The sequence below is a fragment of the Protopterus annectens genome, chromosome 3.part0 (genome assembly GCF_019279795.1).
Source record: "Protopterus annectens isolate FY-2018-M chromosome 3.part0, PAN1.0, whole genome shotgun sequence".
Classification (NCBI taxonomy): Eukaryota; Metazoa; Chordata; order Ceratodontiformes; family Protopteridae; genus Protopterus; species Protopterus annectens.
Window position 1 is genome coordinate 263,265,498 of NC_056731.1, and position 19,332 is coordinate 263,284,829.

Here is a 19,332-nt window from a genome sequence, read left to right on the forward strand (position 1 = left end):
TAGGGAGTATTTGCTCACTGGTAATGTGAGGTTTTAGCCAGGTTTCTGTCAGGTTGACTATATCTGGGGAGTACAAGTCTATGGTGGCATGGAGTTCATGGACTTTGTTGGATATACTTCTAATATTTATGCTTAGTAGAAGGAAGTCACTTGACTTTCTATTGACTGTAATATGGGAGAAGTTGTGGTTTCTAGTCTGATTATGAGGATTGGGGTTGGAGATGGTACGGCCAGGGTTGGGGTGGATGTCTCCACTTAGGGCTAGTTTTGATATGCATGAGGTTATTAGTTTTCTCAGTTTTTGAATGTGTTTGTTTATAAAGGAAACTTTATGACTGTGCTCTGTGGGTAATAGGCATGGTGGGAGGGTTACTATGTTAAGTTGTAGGGATGCTTTATGTTTGAGTAATATAGTTGGTAGAATATGTGAGGGGTTGCATACTACACCCCCTACACTTACTACACTCAGTGATGGCACCATCTTACATACAGAGAGACACAACGTCATAAAATAGCAGGATTTGCAGGCAGAAATGACAGCAATGTGGAAGAAGGATAACCAGACCATTCCAATAGTAGTAGGAGCAATGGGTCTCATAAAAAATAACTTAAGTTGTATTTAGATATGTTACAGATACATGTAACTCCGTATGAACTGCAGGGGAAGTCATTACTGGGCACATTGCAGATGCTGTGAAACAATACTAATTTGATGAACATTAATCATACTTTTACTTAGAAATGGGATCAATACCTGTCATGGTATTAGAAACCCAAAAGTCTTGGAGAAATTAAAAAAGCTGAACGTTGTAAAAACCTTCTGGCAGACAAATTCAGGTCTAACTTTACCCCTGTCTCCACCTCATCCCCCCTTCAAGAAATATCATCAAATATAACTCCACCTACTATCACTAGGGAACAGGTCTTCAATACTCTCTCTAAGGGCAAGAAAGTACAGTTTTGTACCAACCATAAATGTAGATGTTCAAGTGTTCACCCTGCTGCAGTCATCACACTTGGGTTATCCTGCCATCAGGCGGTCCATGATCGGCGAATTCCAAAGTCTTGGTCCGGCGTCGGTTGCTGTCGCCTCTTCCCTGACGTCAGTGCGCCAGGGGTATAGATAATGCAACAGACTCCATTTTCTTCAGTTTTTCTTGCCCCAGATGTCAGGTGCCCCCAAAAAGGTGGTCAGAAATTAGTACCAAATAGAGTAACCTCTGCACAAACACAAAATCCCTTCAGCTATAAGCAAATACATCAGTAAGGTATTGAAGAGATTTAGCCAGTAGATCAGAGGGGATGGAGGGAGGGTAACCTGGACTGCAGCAGGGTGAACACTCGAACATCTACATTTATGGTAGGTACAAAACTGTACTATGTTCATTGTGTTACCCTGCTGCAGTCATCACACTTGGGTTGAATCCCAAAGCTAAGGAAGGGGGGTGATATCAGAGAGGGTTAGTGGAGGCTATAAGGCCCTGCAGAACTGCAGTGGCGAAGCCCGCCCTGGTCTTACAGTAAAGAGGTAAGTGATAGTGTCTGGTAAAGGTGTGTACTGAACTCCAAGTTGCAGCTTCTAAAATCTCCTAGGTAGGAACCCCCCTGAGAAAGGCTGTAATAGTAGCTGTTGCCCTGGTAGAGTGGGACCTAATGGTAGCAGGGACTGGTTTCCCATGATGGGTATAGCAGAAACGTATGCAATGACCTATCCATTTAGAAATGGTTTGTTTTGATATAGCCTTCCCTTGAGAAGCTGTAGCATAGGATACAAAGAGCTGGTCAGATTTTCTGAAAGCCTTAATTTTGTCCAAGTAGTAACAAAGTTGCCTGTGAATGTCCAAGGAATGCAGGAGTCTCTCACCTTTGTTCTGCGGATTTGGGAAGAAGGTGGGTAAGTGGATGGTTTGATTTAAAGCCACACTGGAAACCACCTCAGGCATAAAGGAAGGATTAGTTCGTAGAGAAACTCTGTCTTGATGAAAAATGAGGAAAGGTTCCACTGCCATTAGTGCCTGTAGCTCTGAGACTCTTCTAGCTGAAGTTATTGCTAGCAGCAGGGCAGTCTTCCATGATAGGAACTGAAGATCTGCAGAGAAAGCTGGTTCAAAGGGAGGTAGCGTTAGTTTTTCCAGAACAAAATTGAGGTCCCATGTTGTTGTAGGAGCTCCCCTGGGTGGTCTAATGTTTTTTGCCCCTCTGAGGAACTGCCTTAGAAGAGGATGTGAAAATAAAGGTGGATCCGTGTTGTAGTGAGCTGAAATAGCTGAAGCATGGATTTTAATGGAGGAAAAAGAAAGTCCTTTGTGCAACATCTCAGCTAAATACTGTAGAATGTGAGGCATGTGAGGCTGAAGTGTGTCTTGGCCTTTAGCTTGGTTCCAGACACAAAACCTTTTCCATTTGTCCGAATAAGCCTTCCTGGTGCTTGGTCTCCTGGCTCCCAGAATAACATCCAGAACTGCTTGGGAAAGAGGAGCTGGTTGGATGTTTAGTAGATTTGCCATGCAGCCAGATTTAAAGTTTTGAGCTGGCTGTGTAGAATCTGATTGTTTTGTTGTGAGAGCAAATGGGGGATTTGAGGCAATATCCATGGTGGGCTGTGGGCCATATTTCTCAAAAGCGGGTACCAGTGCTGGCGTGGCCAGTCTGGGGCTATGAGAATCAGTTGTGGTTTCTCCTTTTTGACTTTCAGAAGAACCTCTGTGAGGAGAGGCAATGGAGGGAAGGCATATACTGTCAGGTTTTTCCAACTGAAAGAGAGTGCGTCCACTTTCCAAGCTTGATGGTGAAATGTCCTTGTACAAAATTTTGTTAGTTGAAAGTTTTGAGGACTGGCAAACAGGTCTATGTCTGGAAGGCCCCACTTTTGAGTTATCATTGCAAATATTTGTGGATCTAGTTTCCACTCGTGAGGATCCTTGATGTTTCTGCTGAGGTCGCCTGCCAATGTGTTTTTCTGTCCTGGCAGGAATTGAGCTTGTAACTGAACTTGGTAAGCCAGAGCTGTGTTCCATAAAATCATTGCTTGCCTGCATAGAGGGTAGGAATGTGTACCCCCTTGTTTGTTTATGTACCACATTACTGTGGTGTTGTCCGTCTTTATTGCCAGTTGTCCTGGATGTAATAGATCCTTGAAGGCTGTCAGAGCTTTCTGTACAGCTAGCATCTCTTTTTGATTTATGTGCAGATTTCTTTGATCTGCAGTCCATAGGCCCTGAATGCATGAAGCATCTGCTGTGATAGTTTGCCTGGCTAGGGGCAAGGTGAAAGGCTGACCCTTGTTGAGGTGACACGCCTCTGACCACCATAGAAATTCCTGTTGTAAGCAGGGAATGAGAGATATCATTGTGTCCAAGCTGTGGCTGTATTGAGACCATACGCTTTTTAGGTACCACTGTAATTTCCTCATATGCAGCTTTGCAAATGGTATTATCAGAGTGCAAGATGCCATGAAGCCCAAGGCCTGCAGAATTTTTATTGCAGTTAATTGGGTCTTTGTTGCCAGTGTCTTGAAATATTGAGTCAGTTGTAGTTGCTTGTCTGGCGTAAGATAAGCCTTCTGGGCCATTGTATTCAAGCTGGCACCCAGGAATGTAATTTCTTGTGAGGGTACTAGTTTTGACTTCTTTTCGTTTACTGTGTACCCCAGGCAGTTTAGTAGATGCTTTACAAAGGCCAGATGATGTAAGAAAATGTCTTTGCTTTCTGCATGGATGAGGCAGTCGTCCAGGTATGGATATATTTGAATTCCTCTTTGTCTGCAGTATGCAATTACTGGTGCCAGGCATTTTGTGAAGACTCTGGGCGCAGTAGATAAGCCAAAGGGCAGTGCAGAGAATTGGTAATGAGTTGAACCTGCAATGAAACGGAGATATCTTCTGCAACTTTGTCTGATAGGGACATGCAGGTATGCCTCCTTGAGGTCCAACATTACTAGCCATGCTTCCTTGCCCAACATGGGAAGTAGCTGCTGTAGTGTTAGCATCTTGAATTTGGGTACTTGTAAGTAAGTGTTTAGAACTGAAAGGTCCAGAATTGGTTTCCAGGCATTGTCCTTTCTGGGCACTAGAAAGAGTCTTGAGTAAAATCCTTGGCCTTGCTCTTGAGTCGGTACCAGTTGAATGGCTCTCATGTCCATGAGAGCTGTAATTTGTTTTTGTGCCTCTGCCCATTGATTTTGTGGCAGGTTTGGCATTCCTCTTTTCATTGGCAAGGTGTGAAAGTGGAATCTGTATCCTCGTAAAATTATGTCTAGGACCCATTTGTCCTTTGTGACAATGTGCCAGTTGTCTGCAAAAAGTGCTAGTTTTCCCTCCAAGGGGGCTGCCAAGAGAATATTGCTTGGCCGGATGAGGTGCAAGTCATTGAGTTTGCCTTCTGGTGAATTGGGACCTGTCTTCTCCTCCCTTCTGTGTTGTAGTGCCCCATTGGCGGGGTTTATACAGGGCTTGTGGTTGTCCTCTGCCCCTTGGGCATCTGTATTTACCCCTCTGGGGTCTGTCAGAAGCTGGAAAGGACCAATTTTTTGTTGGCCAGTTTCTGCTGAAGCGAGGGGGTTGTACCTGTAGGAAATCTTTGACTGTCTGCATAGATTTTGCCTTATCCTCCATTTTCTTTAAAACTTCTTCTGCTTTAACTCCAAAAAGAACACCCTGCTGTAAGGGAGCATCTAGTAGTTTTGCTTTAACATGATCAGGCAGAGTTTGTTCCTTTAGCCATGCATGCCTACGTATAACAGACCCAGTGACAGCTGCTCTGCAGGAGGCTTCCAGAGAATCAAACCCACATTGTAAGGTATGTTTGCCCACCTGCTCAGTGGCGTGCAACAGATCATGTACTTCTTTCAATTCAGATTGTTGTGGGAGAGTGGTTATTCTTTGCTTTAACTGAGAGATTAGGAATTGCTGATACTTAAGCATGTGAAATTGGCAATTCAGTGCCCTCAAATCTAGTGTGGCTGAGGTGTAAACCTTTTTTCCCCAGCTGTCTAGCGCTCTGGAATCCCTCTCAGAAGGTACTGGTTTTTTAGCCATAGAAGCCTTAGCCCCCTTGGGACCCTGGGAGATAGTCTCTGGATCAGCTACAGGACTTTTGTAAAGAAATTTGTGGGAATCAGGCACTCTACAGTATCTGTCAGGCTTAGCCGGAGAAGGAGGTAGAGAGTCTGGGTTGAAACTGGATTCTAAGTAAAACTCATCCACAATGTCCAAAACTGGTGGGATGGCAAGTGGTCTGTGTTGGAGGAGTAAAAGAAACTCTCTGAGCCTTTTCTTTGAGTCAGAGTAGTCCTGACCTTCCCAGTGAAAATGTTCCCTCATAGTGTGTAAAGTTTCCCCAAAGGAGTAGTCTTCAGGAGGAGAAGCTGAGGGAATAGAGTCCTCAGCATCAGAATCTTCATAAGGAGAGAAGGAGTAATCTTGGTTCTCAGAGGAGTCTGAAGAAATGGACACTTGTTCAGAGGATGCATAATCTTCCTCTTGTCTAGGCCTTTTGTCAGGAGGGGGCTGGGAACCCCTGATTAAAGAAATCAAATCTTCAGCCATTTTGAGCATCTGTTTCTTAGGCATGGGGCCTTGAACAGGAGACTGAAGTGCAGTCCTTTTAGATTTAGTAGGAGTCTTCGTCTTAGAAAACGTTTTAATGGTGAGGGTCGTCGGTCTGAAAACGCCTTCAGAAACCGATGGCGTTTCTGTAGCACCGACGTCCTTTGTAGCAATGTCGTTGGAAGGGCCTGAACTAAATGGCTGCATCAGCCTGGTGCATTCTGCCAAAAATTCCATAGTGGTCTCGGGTTCCAGATCTGCGGTAGTCAGGGGCTGCGTCGGAGCATCACTGAGGACCGGAGAACCAGAGATCGGCTCAGCTGAGGCCTCGGAATCTGGCTTAGGCCTGGGCTGTCTGTCCTTATCCCTGCGTTTTCGGTTAGTCGGTTGCTCCAACGGCATGGTGTAGTTAAATTTCCTACCGAAGTAGTGTCGTGCAAAATCAAAGCGTCTTTTAATAATATGCTTATTAAACCTAGCACAAAACCGACAAGTAGTGACGTCGCCTAGGCAAGGTATGCAATAAGAATGAAAATCCTTATGAGGTATTTGCTTCCCACAAGAAATACAATTGTTAACTTTTTCTGACATCGGTCTGAGGCAAGAAAAGTTTCCCCAATGGGGTACTTAGCTTTATAGACGACTTCGGTCTGAAATTCGAATTTGAAAATCTCGGGAGTCGGCCGACCAGCACTTGCGAACTGCTTCTGCTTCGGGCACTGCACGGCAAGAAAGACTGAAGAAAATGGCGTTGGTTGCATTATATATACCCCTGGCACACTGACGTCAAGGAAGAGGCGACAGCAACCGACGCCGGACCAAGACTTTGGAATTCCGGCCGACTGCGGGACCGCCTGATGGCAGGATAACCCAAGTGTGATGACTGCAGCAGGGTAACACGATGAACATCACTGCACTGATGGGTTCAAACAATATCCCAAGATGCCTTCTAAATACCAATAAACATGACCTATCAGGCCTTCTGGAATCATTATTTAACCATAGCCTCCAAACAGGCTTTATGCCTCATGAATAGAGGACAGCAATACTCATCCCCCGCAAGTCTCACTAGTCTCATGTGCAAAGCCATGGAAAGAACTATCATGGGAATGACCAGCATTAACATGGGAACCCTCAACACACTAGACCCAACCCAATTTGGTTTCATCAAGGGCAGGTCATGTCCACTCAACCCGGTGGACTTCTTTGAGAAGATCACCAATACAATGGACTATGACAAAATAGTTCACATTGCCTACCTTGATCTGGCCAAGGCTTTTGACACAATAACCCACTAGGGCATTGTTGATAAACTCAAGAGGTTAAATATAAACCCTTATGTCACCTGGTGGATAGTAAACTGTCTCATAGACAGCAGCCAGAAAGTTAGAATTGTGGAGTCCACCTCTACAAAGAGGCCAGTCATGAGTGGAGTGCCTCAGGGATCAGTCCTGGGACTGCTCTTTTTGGCATTTACTTCCTCTGAAATCAAAGCCAGTATCAAAGGTGTCTGGCTGACCAACTTTGCAAACTACTGCAAATTAGGAGCAGTCAAAGAATCCTCCACAGACACTAATGTTCTCCAGGAAGGGCTGCACAGACTACTTGTGTCACAGCCATGGACTAAAACTAAATGCCAAGAAATGCATAATGATATCCTTCTGGTAGTCACCCACCTCTGGTAACTATCATATTGATAACTCACCCCTAAGAGTAGACTCAGTAGTCAGGGACCTGGGGATACATGTAGACAGTAATCTAGCCTTTGACCATCACATGTCTATAGTATTGAGGAAATCATTCTATATTGTGCACCTTATAAACAAAGGGATGGCATCTACTTCCAAGGAAGTCATTGCTCCACTGTATTCACCATTCATCAGACCTATCATTGAGTACTGTGCCCCCTTTGGTATGTACCTAACTAGGCCCATACAACAATTGGGATGTTCACTGAGGTTCCTCACTCAAAGAATACACAGCATAAGTAACATGTCCTATGCAGACCGGCTTAAGGCCCTATCTCTGTATTCTGTCACCCACAGGATGTTGACAGGAGATCTATGCATGGCATCCAAGGCATTGTCAGACCCCACAATGATGGACTTCCTGCATATCAGCAAAACAAATAGCACCAGAATTGGCCATTCTAAAGACTTAAACCTTGCCTATGACATAAATAGGACCAGCTGAAGACAGAAGTATGTATCCCAGAGACTAACCATTCTCTGGAACAGGCTCCATATCCATGTGCAACAGAGTTCCTCCCTAACCTAATTCAAGTGTAAGTTGGACATTTGGATGAGGAACAAAAATGTCATCCCTGGTTTAGCACCTATGTCTCCAATGGGCACAGGTAGCCTGTAAATGGATCATTTTCCAGGCCCCTGCTTGTACATTTTCCACCTCCCAAGCCCCTGCTAACACTTACCAAGGTTACCAGAACTTGTGACAGATGTGGAGCACATGGCTAAGATTAAAAAGGCCTAGTGGTTATTGGCCTAGTACACACCTAAGAGACTAATAAATATGGCTTCACTTTATCGGAAGATGGAACTATTTTCAGTTACAAAAAAATAATGCTAATCCAACAGTTTAACTGAAATTCAAATGTGATCTATAGTGAGTTCAAGTAATTATGCAACAAAAATCATGACTGACAGTTTGACTTGTAGTATCTGCAGGAGTGCAGTGATCTGGCTAAATACATGAACTAGAGTATTTCAGAACACAATATTCACACATCCAAATTCAGATGGAAAAAATACAAAGTGCTAAAAGTTTGGGTTAAATTCAAAAATATTTATGAAGAGCAAAAACAGATGCCTGCAGTGCCATATAGAAAGAAATGTCTGGAGAGAATACTACAGGTTTTTGGAGATAATATTACCGTAAGAAGTTGTACAATTCAAGCAGGCAAGAAACTTTAATCTGGCTGATTAATTTACACCCAAAAAATGACCACCAAGAATACAGAAGGATGGGGAAAAAAATGAATAATGTGCCACTGTACAGACCTAGATGATACATAATGGGCTTTGTCTAAGAAATCTTAATTTTGGATTGACAAAATGACAGTGCAGTTTCAATACTAATTTGGAAAAAAATGTGCTCCATGCTCATGAAAGGCTAATATTAGATCCGTCCCATGAATGAAGAAATCTGGATGACCCCAATAATTTTTTACAAATCATTTAAAGTGTTTGCCTTATTAAATTTATAAGATTTAAAACTGCAGTTAAATCACATTCTTCTATTTCATAGCCAGTTCACCTACTTACCACACGTAATACAAACAGATGTATGCTGTTTGCTACAGCATAAAACACAGATATGTAGAAAGATTCATACTCGATATTTCTATCAACCCTCTGTAGATCTAGACTTTTCATTTAACATGGTAAACAGGGCCAAACTGTGAACAATAAGAGAAAGCAAAAGCTTTAAAAGACAATAAACAGAAGTCTTTCCTGCAACGTATACTTCAACAGGACACAAGTAAAAACTTTAGAAAAGGCCTCATCATAACCAAATTTGAAGTATTTATTTATTTTATTTCTTCTAGCCACTGGGGATGGACAAGCCAGTGGATTTCTTTGTGCCAGTCCCAAGCCCGGATAACTGGGGAGGGTTGTGTCAGGAAAGGCATCAGGCATAATATTTTGCCAAATGATACATGTGGACAACAGCACAGATATACATACCAGATCGGTCGAGGCCCGGGTTAACAACGACCACCACCAGTACTGTTGGCCAACAGGGTGCTGGAGGAAATTGGGCTACTGTTGGCCGAAGGAGGAGAAGAGGGAGAAGGCATGCCCGAAGGCAGGTAAAGGCTAGGACTGTGACAGTGAGGGTTGAAACTTTGAATGTTGGCAGTATGACTGGTATAGGGAGAGAGTTAGTTGATATGATGGACCGAATGAAGGTTGGTATATTGTGTGTGCAAGAGACCAGATGAAAGGGGAGCAAGGTTAGGTGTATCGGAGGTGGGTTCAAATTGTTTTATCATGGTTTGGATGGGAGGAGAAATGGCGTAGGAATTATCCTGAAGGAACAGTATGCTAATAGTGTTTTGGAGGTGAAAAGAGTGTCGGATAGAGTGATGTTTATGAAGCTGGAAATTGTTGGTGTAATGATGAATGTTGTTAGTGCAGATGCTCCACAAGTTGGGTGTGCGATGGATGAGAAAGAAAAATTTTGGAGTGAGTTGGATGAAGTGATGATGACTGTACCCAAGGGTGAGAGACTGGATATTGGAGCAGATTTCAATGGACATGTTGATGAAGGGAACAGAGGGGATGAGGAAGTGATGGGTAGGTATGGTGTTAAGCAAAGGAATGCAGAAGGTCAGATGGTAGTGGATTTTGTGAAAAGGATGGACATGGCTGTGATGAATACGTATTTTAACAAGAGGGAGGAGCATAGGGTGACATACAAGAGTGGAGGAAGATGCACACAGGTGGATTATATCTTATGTAGAAGGGCCAGTCTGAAGGAGATTGGAGACTGTAAAGTTGTGGCACAGAAAGTGTAATTAGGCAGCATAGCTTGGTGGTTTGTAGGATGACATTGGTGATCAAGAAGAGGAAGATGAGTGTGAGGGCAGCACCAAGGATCAAATGGTGGAAATTGAAAAAGGGTAATTGTGAGGTGGAGTTCAGGGAAGAGTTAAGACAGGCACTGGGTGGCAGTGAAGAGTTGCCGAATAGCTGGTTAAATACAGCAGAGCTAGTAAGAGAGATGGCTAGAAAGGTGCTTGGTGTGACAGCTGGAAAGAGGAAGGAGGACAAGGAGACCTGGTGGTGGAATGAAGAAGTACAGTTGAGTATACAGGAAAAGAGGTTGGCGAAGAAGTGGGAATGTCAGAGAGATGAAGAAAGTAGACGAGTATAAGGAGATGAGGTGCATGACAAACAGAGAGGTGGCGAAGGCTAAGGATATGGCGTATGACAAGTTGTATGAAAGGTTGGACACTAAGGAAGGAGAAAAGGACCTGTACCGATTGGCTAGACAGAGGGGCCGAGCTAGTAAAGATGTGCAGCAGGTAAGGGTGATGATGGAAATGTACTCACAAGCGAGGAGAGTGTGTTGAACAGATGGAAAGAGTACTTTGAGGGGCTGATAAATGAAGAGAATGAGAGGAAGAGAAGGTTGGATGATGATCGGATAGTGAATCATGAAGTGCAGTGGATTAGCAAGGAGGAAGTCAGGATAGCTACGAAGAGGATGAAGAATGGAAAGGCTGTTGGTCTGGACGACATACCTGTGGAAGCATGGAGGTGTTTAGGTGAAATGGCAGTGGATTTTTAACTAGCTTGTTTAATGAAATCTTGGAAAGTGAGAGGATGCCTGGGGAATGGAGTAAGTGTTTTGGTACTGATTTTTAAGAATAATGGTGATGTGCAGAGATGGAGTAACTACAGAGGGATTAAATTGATCAGTCACAGCATGAAGTTATGGGAAAGAGTAGTGGAAGATAGGTTAAGAAGGGAGGTGATGATTAGTGATCAGCAGTATGGTTTCATGCCAGGAAAGAGCACTACAGATGTGATGTTTGCTCTGAGAGTGTTGATAGATAAGTACAAAGGTCAGAAAGAGTTGCATTGTGTCTTTGTGGACTTAGAGAAAGCATATGACAGGGTGCCTAGAGAGGAGTTGTGGTATTGTATCAGGAAGTCGGGAGTGTCAGAAGTATGTAAGAGTGGTACAGGATATGTACGAGGGTAGTGTGACAGTGGTGAGGTCTGTGGTGGAAGTGTCTGATGCATTTAAGGTGGAGGTGGGATTACATCAAGGATCAGCTCTGAGCCCTTTCTTATTTGCAATGGTGATGGACAGGTTGACAGACGAGATCAGACAGGAGTCCCTGTGGACTGTGATGTTTGCAGATGACATTGTGATCTGCAGTGAGAGTAGGGAACAGGTGGAGGAGACCCTGGAGAGGTAGAGATATGCTCTAGAGAGAAGAGGAATGAAGGTCAGTAGGACTAAGACAGAATATATGTGTGTGAATGAGAGGGAGGATAGAAGAATGGTGAAGGTGCAGGGAGTAGAGGTGGTGAAGGTGGATGATTTTAAATACTTGGGATCAACAGTTCTGAGTAATGGTGAGTGTGGAAGAGAGGTGAAGAAGAGAGTACAGGCAGGATGGAGTGGGTGGAGAAGATTGTCAGGAGTGATTTGTGACAGATGAGTACCCGTAAGAGTGAAAGTGAAGGTCTACAAGAGGGTAGTGAGGCCAGCTATGTTATATAGGTTGGAAACAGTGGCATAGACAAAAAGGCAGGAGTCACAGCTTGACGTGGCAGAGCTGAAGATGTTAAGATTTGCACTGGGTGTGACGAGGATGGACAGGATTAGGAATAAGTATATTAGAGGGTCAGCCCAGGTTGGAAGTTTTGGAGACAAAGCCAGAAAGGCAAGATTACATTGGTTTGGACATGTGCTACGGAGGGATGCAGAGTATAGTTGGAAAAAGATGCTAAGGATGAAGCTGCCAGGTAACAGGAAAAGAGGAAGGCCTAAGATAAGGTTTATGGATGTGGTGAGAGAAGACATGCAGGTGGTTGGTGTGACACAGCAAGATGCAGAAAACAGGAAGAAATGGAAACAGTTGATCCACTGTGGCGACCCCTAACGGAAGCAGACGAAAGAAGAAGAAGAAGATTTACTTTCTTTATATGTATTTACTATGGTAGAACATTGACCAAAACAATGACCGATTACAGGCTCAGCTCAGGTTACATCATAATATTACAAAACAATGTACAGTATACAAATAACAGTAGTTTACACTAATAAGTACAGACAATCTGACAAACAATACATAAAAGATCTAACAATCCAAATATTTGTACAGTTATCTAAATGGAATAGAAAAGGGGGAACAGAGTTAAAGCAGGAGAAGTAGAATTTATGGACAGAGTGGTAGTAGTTGCTAGGTTAGGAAAGCTAATAGAGACCTACAAAATGAAAGACGGATTAGACTATGTGTAGTGGGTTTACAGCAGTAATGCTGTCGTACAGTGAATTTGTTTAGAATGAGAAGTTAATCAGCTGGGTCAGTTGTATGAGAGATAAGGGTACTACACAGTTGGAGATATTGGTTCATGTGACAGGTCATTTAGATGCATTTAAACTGTTTACGTAAGTAAATAAAGGTGAAGGACAAGGGCACATGTTACATCCTTAGTTATCTTTAATTCCTATTGGTAACATCTCCTAAAGACCACATGATATAAGTAGAGATGCTGAAAAAGTAAGCAAGGTGTCATTCCATGCTAAAGGGTTTGTAAATGACTAAGTGACAGTGCTGACTTTACAGGATAATTTAAGACAAATATAAGGTTTACAGCAGTGTATTTGTGCACATATTCCCATAAATACCCGAGAGTTTAAATTAGTGGTGTACAAACTAAGAAGAAAAGAAAGCACACATAGAAATTAGTGATTGTAAGTTAGATACAGCAAATAAAAGCATATATTTGGGACTTACATTATCAATGATGGGAAATGGGTACGACGCATTAACTTTCTTAAAGAAAACATGAAAAAGTTAAATAATGCATCATTACAGGTTGAAAAAACTTTGTGAAGAATGAATGTAATAAGATTATTAGAGTCAGCTCAAGCAAAAATCATGACACCAACTCCTGTGTGGTAGGAAATACTTCTGGTCCCAAATAGCTCGAATGAAATTAGCCTGCTCCTAGTAAGGAAACTGTTATTTAAGGTGCTGGTAACTGGACAAGAAGGCACATGCATCTTGCCACCCAAATTTGTTAAACAAATTGCACACTTCATAGTCTTCCAGCTTAAATACCTTCTGAACATGAGAAGGAGAAAACGTTGTGAACCTGTCCTGATCTCTCTGTACAAAAACGGGCCTTCAGTAGAAACATACACTTAATACAGCTACTGCCACAATGAACTCTCTGGCTAAGATTCCAGTTTGCAGAATCCAAAACTATGATCACCAAATTCCAGTACAGATTCAGAACAAGGCACTCCATCAATACTGCATGATTATACATTTAAACACATCTATCATACTCAGCAAGGGTCTGTTACCCAGGGCAGTCACCAGACTGGTACCTCAGTCAACCCCAAAGCAAAAAAAGATTTTTTTCCAAAGATTCAAAGACTGACACCAATAGTCTTTCACTCTGAACTGTAACTGCTGCAGCTACAGTCACTGTTCTAATACGCTGAGCTCTGCAAATGTATTTTAAACATTCTTTAAAGACACCACAATATCACACATAGCTTTTTAATGGAATGCCAGCATTGTACTCATACCCCATCAATAACAGCCAATTGCATCCACTAACATTGTGCAGTTAGGGCAAGTACCCATATTCTCCTACCCTAATTATGGCTCTCATCTCAGCACTGGGAGTATACCTGCCATGTTTCTTAAATTATCTAAAGCCTTAAGTACTATTTTGTGTATTTCCTTTTAGTATTTAAATGCCCATTAAATAACCATTTTATACATAAAAGAAAAAAGCATCAACATCTCAGAAGAGAAGAAGCAATGCAACAGAAACATTAAATATACAAACCAAATAACATACCTTTCTGTTAAACAAACATACTTCATAATGTGACATGCCGCACCTGGTATTGTGTTAGTGACATCTTCAACTGGTTCTCTAGCTAAACAAAAAACTAAAAGTATAACATTTCCAGATCCACTGGCAAACAGGGTTAGCAGCTTTGTACCTGCTGAAGCTAGCTGGAGAGGGACACGAGTGAAGGCGGTAAGTCAAATTATCTCCTTTGAGGGAGAGTGGGGGTGCAGGTCCAGGACACACAGAATGTGCATGATGTGTTAATTTCAGAAGGTGGAGTTGTTTGCAGACTTACATCACCCATGGAAGTGAGTGACAGTCTCACACTATGACCACTGTATGTCTTCCAAAGAGAAGACAAACTGACCATGCATTTGGAGTTAGGGCCATAAAGATAAACCCTGGTCCTGAGCAGATGATGGAAACTCTTAGTATGCTTAACCTTTGCACCTAGTAGAAGGAAAGGGCCTTAGGACACTCACTTCAAAGGGAATGAAATGGTGGCTGGAGGGTCAACAGGAGACTAGATAAAAAAAGTACAAAGTTAAAAGGCTACGGCCTACTCCAGTGAAGTCACTGCTGACACACAATGCTACAGCAGGTCAGTTCTTGGCATATTGCCCTTTGGCTTACTTGTATTAACATTTTTGTCCTTACAATGTACAGTCACCCAGTATGCTAATAAAACACCTCTACTATATACAAACAATTCTATTTCTGTAACTCAGAATAAGCTTTAAAAAAAACTTGAAGCCTGAACACTGGTTTAAGGACTCATAATTCTTATTAAATGCCAACAAAATGAAATCACTACTCTTCTGCCATAATTGTTATCCCAATAACCATTCACCTGGCCTTGCCACTGTTTTAACAGAATGCAGGGACAGCATTAACTACCGAGATAAATTCCATTGATAATGCCTTACTGAAAGAAATACACACTGATTCCCCTGAAAAAAGTGTGGTAAATTACTAGGATACATTATTGACTCTAGGGCTACCTTGCTCAAAAACTAAATTTTTCAGTGGTAATGTTCAATGTATGGGACTTTCTGCAAGCACTAACTCTACAACCTAAAATGTTTTTTTTTTTTCCAACTCCTTTATTTAATTATCACTTGTGACATTGGCAAATTTACATTTATATAAAAGTAATCAAACTACATTAACAACCATTATGCTTCATATAACCTAAGCAACATTACTGATATTATTCAGTTCCTGACTTGAACAAGAAACATCTTTATTATACCATCACTTATTACATAGGGCAATCATACATTTATATAAATGAAAACAAACCACACAGACACAATCCTAGTCACAAGCATTTTACATCACAAACCATACTGACACCTTCCCAGTTGCAAACATTATACATCACCTATAATCTATCCAATCTTTCTCAGACATTACATAGCTCATTAAAGTCCTGCTGCCTTTTAGACCTCATGCCTCCCTTGTTTGTATTGTTTCCACAATTCCCATTTTTTCCAATGTAGTTTGCTCCTACCCTTTTCTAAAATTTAAATTCTAGTTGTTTTATCTCTGTTACTACAGTCACTACTTCCAGTACAGTTGGTTTAGATTTTGACTTCCATTTTCTAGTAATTGCTTTTCTGGTAGCCACCATTATTAGACGCTGTAAGGCCTTACCATGTCTAGGCAATTCCGATTCTATATCATACCTCAGGAAAATCATCTCCCTCATTAGACTAATCTGTCCCGCCCAGCATCTCCAACTGTGCATCCCACAGGGAATCCTTAAAGTTAGCCAACTCATCACACTCCCAGAAAATATGTTCTCAATTACCTTTTTCTTCCCCTTCACACCCCTGACATTTGCTGTCTGCCTGAGGAAAATTTTTCTGGAGTCTACTTGTTGTATAAAATCATCTATGTAAACATTTCCAGGCAAAAATCCTAAATCTTCTAGATTTTGTTGCATATTAGGGAGACGTATATATATATATCCTCCCATTGTTTCTTTGTGAATTGCTTATCCAGTCTCTCTTCCCAATCCTTTCTAACCTCCTCTGATCAATTTTTACTAAAATGTTTACCAAAAAAGTGGCAGATATGATCTCTTATCTGCATTCACAGCCAGTCATTATGGATGTTCAAGGGCTTAAGCTAGGTTTCACTTTCATACAAACTAAACTCGCTCAAACTCTACTTCTCTTTTCACTGTCTCAATTCAGCTAAGTCATTCCAACCACCTTCCATCTTAATTTGGCACTCTGCTAGAAGTCTATACTCCTGAAGTACACATAATCATCACATTACAACCAATATGGTGCTCGCCTCATCTGTATGCTGGTGGCATCTGGAACAATTTTCTAAAGAACATTAAAAGCAGCAACACAATTTTTGAATTTAGTATGAAATTGCTTTTGTGGTACAGTCAACAAGTGTTTCTTTTATAAGAGCTTCAATTAATTTAATTCCTTTGTTCAATGTATGTTATACTTAGAATTGTTTACTCTCAATCATACGCCCAAGTACCTTGTGATCTCTCCTCTACGCCTTCTGTCTTTTTCACTCTCTCATAAATTATTATTCTAAACATCTGGGATATTTTCCCTTTGCCTTTTGACAGATTTTATCTATCTAGCTAGCTATTATATTCTACCTATACATATCCGTGTGCTATACCAAATGTCTTATTACTGCATTATTTTGCCTACTGACACACATGTGCTTCTAACAGCTATGCGGCTTAACAAGGAACATTTTACATTATCTATATTGTGCAGATTGTTTTCATACAAGCAAATGTTTTCCAAAACTGTACTTAACTGTACATATTAAATATTTCAGCTGCTGGAACAGACAGTGAGAGAGAGACAAATATTTTGTTATGTTAGCTGAAGTAAATGCTTGTCTTTACACCTGTGAACTCTGCTTTCCTGACCATTTTCCTTATGCATTACTACTTTGGCAAATTTGCAAGTTAAAGAAATGGAAGGTAAAATTAAAAGATATGCATTGCCTGCTACATCTTCAGTGCAAAGAGAAAGAACAGCAAACAACCAGAATTAAAAAAATGTCTGCTTCAAATTCCAATTAACGTTCTAAGAATGCATTGTTATAGGGCAGTATTTTGCCATATGACTGTAGTGGTTTGAAGGACAAGATGATGGTAGTATACTGAATGCTTAACTCCATCTTGTAATGCAGTCTCATTTGTTTAACCATGACAGTCTGATAAGTAAGGACTAATCAAATATCTATTTTTTGTCATAATCTTAGATTTGAGTGGTATGGCAAAAGATTTGAGTGGTATGGCAAAAGATTTGAGTGGCGTGGCAGGTTAATGCAGTGTGCTGCAGCTGTGATGAGCCCGGGTTCGAATCACCTTGTGAATTTTTTTTTTTTTTTTTGCCTTGGCATTTAGTTTAGCTAGCCTACTATTGAGATTCAGTGGTCTTTGCAGCACAGACTTTTGACAGTGGCATATTTTTAAAAAGTCTGTTGTTGAGTTATTTTAATACGCCGTTATGCTGTTGCTGCTGTGGAGGGTTACATCAGCTTTTATACCCACGTCTGCTTTTGTTTATTATTGTTTATGCTGGGCTTTTGAAGAGCATTGCGCCAGTTGCTGTTTTACTGACTTACCATCTTGAGTACTGTATCTGGTTCAGCTGTTTCTTGACTCATATATTTGACTTGATGAAAAAGTTTGAAGACTGCTGCTTCTTACAGCTGTGGTTATAACATCAATTGCCAGTTCCCGTCGATGAGAAAGCCAGTGAGACTTGCATTTAATTTTTACTCATTACTTTTTCTGGATATCATTTTATTGATTTTTAATGAATATTTACTCTTACTGGATTTTGGATACAGTGCTCTAAGTTGATTTGGGATCTGTTTATACTTTTGCTATCAAACACTTTGTGGGTTTTAGTTCACGGAATTCTTATCATTGCTTTTCTAATTGTTTTGTTTTGTGATATAGCTGACTTGCGGGCTGTAGCCATCACTAGGGCTCACAAGTTAAATGTTGCTGTACTCTGTTATAAATGTTGCTGTAATCTACTAAACTGACAGACATTTTAGCCAGTATGGGCCCATTATGCATTTTCCTATTTTACATCTCCCCTTTTGATATTTTTTTACAGTTTATTTCTTTGCTTTCCATTTTCCTCTCAAAATTATGACTGTAATTACTGCATGTTTTCATATACTGTATAAGTCTGCTATTTTACCATTATTCCCCATTACCCCCCAGTTATTTTCCAGCTTTGTAAGCATCTGCATATCTTAAGCAGGTATTGTGGTGGCCTGTAGAGGTAGGCCGACACAGGCACTCCTGAGTGCATTTTTTTGGTAGGATACAAGCTTCAACCTTGTTTCCCTGAGTTGAAACAGTCATTTTTTCATGTGATACCCAGGGTTCCATGTTTTCATACGAGATGGGAGGTAAGGAACCACCACCCAATGACCCCCATTAAGGGCACTTTACACTAATGTTAGGTCAAGCTGCAACAAGCCCAGGATTATCTCTGTCCTGCTGTGTGACTCTGGCCTTGCTTTCCTTATGGAGACCTGGCTTGGCAACAATTATGACCCACAACAGGGGGGAATAAGAGGTATGTTGTCATCTGCAGAATCTGCAATATTCAGTTCACACAGGTTGCCTCTAGGATGGCCAATTCCTTTGAATCTGTCTTTAATCCAGGAACAATCTATAGGTTTCTCCTCGTCTACTATCCACCTGATTGTATAAGAACATTTCTACAAGATTTTGCCAGTTTTCTTGTCCTGGACCACCAGCACTTTGTAGTTCTTGGTGCCTTTAATATCTGGATCAGCGACGAACTGTGATTCTGGCAAGGAATTTAGCAGCATAATAAAATGTTTTTTTAGCTTTCTCGGGATATTATCTCTGCACTACAAAAAAAAATTGTGTTCAATGCTATATTTGATTTTCTTAATGGATTGAACACCTCTGACTTGGTGGTAGACTTAGTCTCATAGTCTGAGCATTTGTGTGTCCATTTCAGCCTTGAACCTGTCACACTAGTCTCCCAAACATTTAACTGATGGAGTCACATACTACTAATCCTATTTCTCCAGCTATTTTTTCATCTAGGCCCTTCAGTTCCTTCTGGAAGATGGAGTTTGTTCTCTTGATGTTTTGGTCACTTGCTGTAATAGGTTACTGTCCTTGTCACTTGATTTACTCACTCCTTCGTGTTTACCTTTTC

At 41.3% G+C, this 19,332-nt stretch overlaps 1 protein-coding gene across 3 annotated transcripts in view; it reads right to left on the reverse strand.

Annotated features, from left to right (window-relative positions):
* BZW2 (basic leucine zipper and W2 domains 2) overlaps positions 1-19,332 on the reverse strand; it is a 1,069,944-nt gene that overhangs the window by 562,243 nt on the left and 488,369 nt on the right. The gene's annotated exons all lie outside the window — the stretch shown is intronic.